General features: G+C 33.8%; 1 long non-coding RNA gene across 1 annotated transcript; it reads left to right on the top strand.

Annotated features, from left to right (window-relative positions):
- Nucleotides 1–1,627: 1,627 nt before the first annotated feature.
- On the top strand, nt 1,628–4,410 carry LOC135198637 (uncharacterized). The gene is made up of 2 exons (XR_010310850.1): nt 1,628–1,692; nt 3,689–4,410. It is a non-coding gene; the product is annotated as an uncharacterized LOC135198637 (long non-coding RNA).
- The last annotated feature ends 1,663 nt before the right edge of the window (nt 4,411–6,073 follow it).

The following is a 6,073-nucleotide window of genomic DNA, read 5'->3' as shown; positions in this document are numbered from 1 at the left end:
TATTACTCGTATCGAGCCTCCTGTTTCCCGTAATAAGTATTTAATGGGGAAAATTTGCGTTACAGACGATGTTTCGCTTCAAGCTCTACTACTGCAGCCATTTCGATAAAGGTACAGCTCACAGTTCGACAGGGTCAGGTCATTAAGTTACCGAATAAAACAGAAAAAAAGGAGTAATATCTCTTCATTTATATAGAGAATTGATAAATCTTATAGCAGAGAATGAAGAATGTTCCTCGGCAAAGCTCCATTTGTTACGTGATCTATTACTACGAGCGTATTTTGAAGTTTGAAATGAATTGGACTCTGGAGTAAAAGTTGTCGACAGAAAATTTTTAAGAACCATTTGACTAAGCTTTTTATTATCAGTACTTTTTTATAGACAATTAATAAATTAGGATAGGGGATGCAGCCAATTAAGTACAATAGCGTAGGTTAAGATTTCCTTATCATAGCTGAATTACGAAATTATTATGAATAATGAAAGTAATATCTAAATTAAGAAGCAAATAAAGTAATGGGAAACTGAATAAGCAGTTATTTTTGGCGTCTGGTTCGTTTGTCAACTTCTGTTTGGTTGTGGATAAATTTGTGTCTATAACGATGCAATGTGACGAGTTTGATTATATAAAACCTCGTAAATATTTGAAGAAATCTGTTTTAGTGTTTAAATTGTCAGTGTTGCTGTATCAAACTGACTTTGTGGATTGACTGAAACGACTACTGAGGTGGAAGAACCAGGAACCACTTCGACGTCAAAATGTGTAAATTGGGATCGACACTTGAACTGTGTAAGTTGTATTATGCTTTTACTTAAATCTAAAAGAATCCCAATAAGTTGTCCACGACCCTTTGAAGGGGTCGAATCGAGTGCTAAAACAATGGAAAAAAAATAACGTAAATTTTGCCATAGACACCGACTTTGCTTGAGATATTATACCAAGGCTATAGGTATCTATAGACCTTGTTATATAGGTCTATAGATACCTATAGCCTTGTTATATAGGTATCTACAGTTCCTACGTAAAATTACGAACCCTGAGATAGGAGAAGGTTAATATATCATTTGCCTGGAACTTTAGTCTCAACTTTTCACCAGAGGTGTCATGTTAAATTATACAGCCGTAACTACGAATTGCATACTTAATAGGGTTATTTTTCAGATGTATTATCTGTATGAAAATCTACAATGATTCTGTAAGGCCGTCGACTCCATTTAACATTTGCACAGGACAAATACTATGAACCTTTTGCCATTCATGATCAGATTTTGGTATTTATTCCATGCGTCTGGTTTGCTTATAAATGTTACCTATTCATTTACATAAAGTTAGTCAAGCATTCGCATAAAATGGACACAAAACCAAAAGCTTCCTGAATTAATCCCCCCTTATAAAATTAACTGTTCTATGATTGCTTTGCACGTGTCATGCAATGGTGTAGGCCTATAGTCAGCCTATTAGACCTGTCCACTATTTCTGCTTTATTAAGATGCACTTTTCTTGTATTATTTGTCGAGGCAATGAACTTCCAAATACTTAAACCACAGCAGAGGGATTAGAGAATCCCCCTACTGTGGTTTAAGTTCGGTTTAACTGAAAGCAGACTAGAGGTTCATATATTTCTCAGGTCTGTCTCTCTGCGGCCATTACGAACAACTGATGACGTCATAGTTCCAATAACTCCTTATTGGTAAGGAATCTGTATATACCACTTTTTTTTACCTGATAACAGTGTAACCATAGAGTTTAATTGTAAAAAAACTAATGCACTTAGTTATTTGTGCATTATTCTAATTCATAGTAATGAAAGCCAGTGTATATTGATAATGAACACTATGTTGCAAGAATTCTCGAAGCTTTTTGGATGGAGCTGAGGAAGAAGAAATAGTCTGTCATTTTAGTGTCTAAATATTTCAGCCAAATGTTGGTTTTGACAGAATATTTTGAAGAGAAAAATAGAGACTAATATTGGATTAATCTCAAGTGGTATTGCTTTCATGATTAAAGGGTCTAATGATCCTCAAGAAAGGAATTATTGCAATATAATTATTTGGGAACTTACGAGGTGCATGTTAGTCATGTACAGTTTTTAAGTGCTGCAACAGTTTTTAAGTCAGATTTCTAAGTGTTGTAACAGTTATTAAGTAAGATTTCTAAGTGTTGTAGCAGTTATCAAGTCAGATTTCTAAGGGTTGTAACGGTTAAGGCCGATTTCCAAGGGTTGTAACAGTTAAGTCAGAATTCTAAGGGTTGTAACAATTATTAAGTCAGATTTCAAAGTGTAGTAACAATTTAAGTCAGATTTCCAAGTGCTATAATAGTTAAGTCAGATTTCTAAGTGTCGTAACAATTAAGTCAGATTTCTAAGGGTTGTAACAGTTATTCAGTCAGCGTTCTAAGTGTTGTAACAGTCATTACGGCAGATTTCTAAGGGTTGTAACAGTTATTCAGTCAGCGTTCTAAGTGTTGTAACAGTTATTACGGCAGATTTCTAAGGGTTGTAACAGTTATTAAGTCAGATTTCTAAGTGTTGTAATTGTATGAGGAGTTTTTTCAACTTGATGCAATATGTAACCAAAATTTTTCACTTCGTCATAAATATCTGGACAAAATACTTCGGTAGCAAAGGGCGTATTGGTATTGCTGGTTTAAAATTTTCCTAGCATTTAAAATAGTACTCCATGATCTAATGTTGACAATCTGATTTTTGGGAATGTTGGGCAATCAACATGAGTGATGCCCTATGCGAGGTAAAAGAACAAAGATCTGTGATGTAATATAATATTCATGCCTTTTAATCTTGGCAAAATACTTTCCATCATATGAAATCAACACTTGGAAGATTTCATTCACTCCAGCAATTTGCAACTTTTGCATAAAACATCTTGGTACTATGGAAATTTTAACTCCTGACTAATTCAAGTTTTCTCTGTTATTCTCAAATGGTTATTGGACAATTCTATGTTATTTTATTAATAGGAAATGGTTTGTTTTTTTTATGAGTACCGTGAGGTACGTAGTTGGTGAGAGCTGTAGCTGGCTCTTTTCTGAAAGTTACTGAGCTCATGTGAGACAAAATAGAGAAAGGTGGGACAATGTTGGCACCGAAAAATCTCGCCAGATTATAGGAGAATATTAAAATGTTTTTAGAAATGTTATAGCCAGGCTCAAGTAATAATAATAATAATAATAATAATAATAATAATAATAATAATAATAGGAAAGTTATCATATAAAATCAATTAGCTAAACACAACATTCTTGTTAACTCTGTTTGATAGAGGATCTTTTTCCAAAAAAAATATTAATAATAATAATAATAATAATAATAATAATGATAATAATGATAATGCAGGTAAATATAATGAACAATTTACTGTGATTTGCTAATACGAACTTACACTATGAAAGCCTCCCACTTTCGCTTTGCAATTCAAATTGGAATTGATATTTATAGAAGCTATGGAAAAATTGAATTTAATATCATTAAGATGTGGTTCATAGAAGACTACAGACGCTCATTACGGGTCTAAAAAAAGACCCTGTCCTATCTGTGCCCCTTTCAGTAAAAGTAGGCCAAGTATAGGATGTTTGAAGTCTGGTTATGACGAATTATCTGTTATTACTTTGTAAGCCTAAAGATCTCGGTGATTATGATGTCATTAACTTCTGCCTCATCTCCACAGGAAATCGTCTGCAGACTGCATATTGGGACAAGCTGATTAGACAGACCACAGCATCGCCTCGCAATTCCACAAGTGTCTACGAACGAAGAACTGGACTTCAAGAAAGGCCTAAGTTTATATTTAACATTTAACAAGTAGAATGCAGTGCTTAACTTGTGTCAACAGCTGCCTATGGCCAGATGAAATAGTCACAAGAAACATATATCTTGGGAAGAGTCATACTTTGACTTTGAGAGTTTGCAAACCGCTTTTGACTATTGAAACTATGACAGTGTTAAGTTTATCAAGGTTACAGCAGTGCCTATCGACCCAAAAGTTTGTCTAGTTCAGCTTTGCTTCTTGTAATTTTGAAGTAGGAACTATATAGGAGTCTAATAGGAGTCTGTATCATGTGACGTCGTCCACTGTGATTCAGGAGATAGATTTTGTTACAGAAACCTGCTACTGGTTTTAATATTTCAGGAAAAATATTTCTATTTTTATTTCTTCTCAGTTGAATCAGGTAGCTCAGTATTATTCAGTATGTATAGACTTATTTTGTACCTAAAGCTCATACCAGCTTAATTTAAACTAATAAGTATTTGCCTTAGAGTTTTTATAAGTTTATTGTCAGGTACAATATAGCTCTGAATGTTCCAGGATCCTTAGTTTTCTTGCTAAGACTTCTTATCACTTTGAGAACAGCTTTCAGCTAGTTCAGCACACTTCAGGATGTAAATAGTTTATTTCCCACTTAAATTTCTCTATTAATTAGCAAGTAGTTCAGTGTTTCAGAATATACTGTGTACTGATAACTCATTTCCTTACCAGGTTAACAATAGCGATGTGGTCTTTGCTACTCGAGATTCACAAGTTTATCATGTCAGGTACTTCAGTACATTTCGGGCTTGATCTGTTTAGTGTCAGTGTGATATTAGTCAAAAGGAGCTCAGTGTGTCTGGATACGTAGGTCATTGAATTTTCTTGTGAAGTATTAGCTGTTAGCTAGCAACTTTAAGGACATCTTTCTTTTTTTGTTTTACATGAGATTCTCAGCAGTTTAAAATTAGCCATCAAAAATCTCGTTTGGTTTCAGAATACACAGACTTTATCTGAGTATCTTGCTTAAATATTTCATTCGTTTAATAGTTGCTGTTTTAACATGCAAATTTTTTACTTTAATTTCTCAGCAGTGTTAACATCAGCTGCCAAAGAGCATAGTCATTCATTTCAGGTTACATAATTTTCACCTGTGTTCTCATTAGTTTCATATGTTCCACCAGGCACTTAAGGATGCTTCAGTCTACATAATTTTAAACAAATTTCTTGTTAGTAAAATAGCACCTATTAGGCAGCCATGGCTACTTTGTGACTATTCTATATCGAGAAGTCACTTATGTTAAAGAATAGTTTTCCATCAACTTGGTTTGATATTTCAGTCAAGTAATTGACTGTTTCACAGAATACTTCTTTTGTCTATTTGTGATTTGCAGTATCCAGTATCCAGCAACCATAAATGGTAGGATATGATGATGATTTTCTGTCATTTCCGGAAGTTCAGCAAAAACTATCAATAGCTTCTCGTATACATTTTTGAAAGTTTTGTTCACATTTTGTTTCTTTAGTGATTTATATCAGATTTCCTTTAGAAAATTGGGGTTAGTTCCGAGGTCCTGTCATTGTATAATGTTATATGAATGTTGGTTGTTATACTTAGAAACTCTGGTCACTGAAAAGCTGTTTGATACAAAAGAGTGAACTCATCTTAAAGCATTGACATGATTGTACTTTTAAGACGGAGATGTTTCAGAATTAATTTACTAGTTTGATCTCCAAGAAGTGTAAAGAGCTCTTGTATCAAGGGCATTATCATCCTGGCATCGCTGCATATTTCAAGACACTGAGGCTGGCATGGGGAGTTCCACATTAAAATTGTTACTTTGAGGGCAATCTAGTATTGTTGTCAAAATGTATCATTGATGAATTATCTAACAAATGATCTCTAAATCTCACTGTTACTGTAAGGGCCATATGCAATACTGTTAATGGTATTTTATGTACAAGATTCAGTCATACTGAATGCATTATTCGAGGGTAATTTGGTTTTTCCGAAAATATCCTAGGCCAGTGAATCTGTAAGTAGACTCGGATTCAAAGCGTTACCTTAATTTAGATTAGATATTGTTAACAAAGGTGCCTTAGGTATATGACTGTCAATTCGAGGCATCTTTGAAAGGGAGTATAGTTTGACAAGGCTATATTTGACATATGAATGAATAAGCATTCTCAGTTATGTGAACAGTTTATTTGACTTCGTTACATTGATAGATAGACTTTCTTGGAAGATTAAAATCATCTTGAGAACTAGTCATTTATTTTTCTCTAGGACACTCGAAGAGACTCATA

The sequence above is a fragment of the Macrobrachium nipponense genome, chromosome 22 (assembly GCF_015104395.2).
Source record: "Macrobrachium nipponense isolate FS-2020 chromosome 22, ASM1510439v2, whole genome shotgun sequence".
In the NCBI taxonomy this organism is placed as follows: Eukaryota; Metazoa; Arthropoda; class Malacostraca; order Decapoda; family Palaemonidae; genus Macrobrachium; species Macrobrachium nipponense.
The sequence above is the reverse complement of the archived record's forward strand: the minus strand, read 5'-3'. Positions and strand labels throughout refer to the sequence as shown.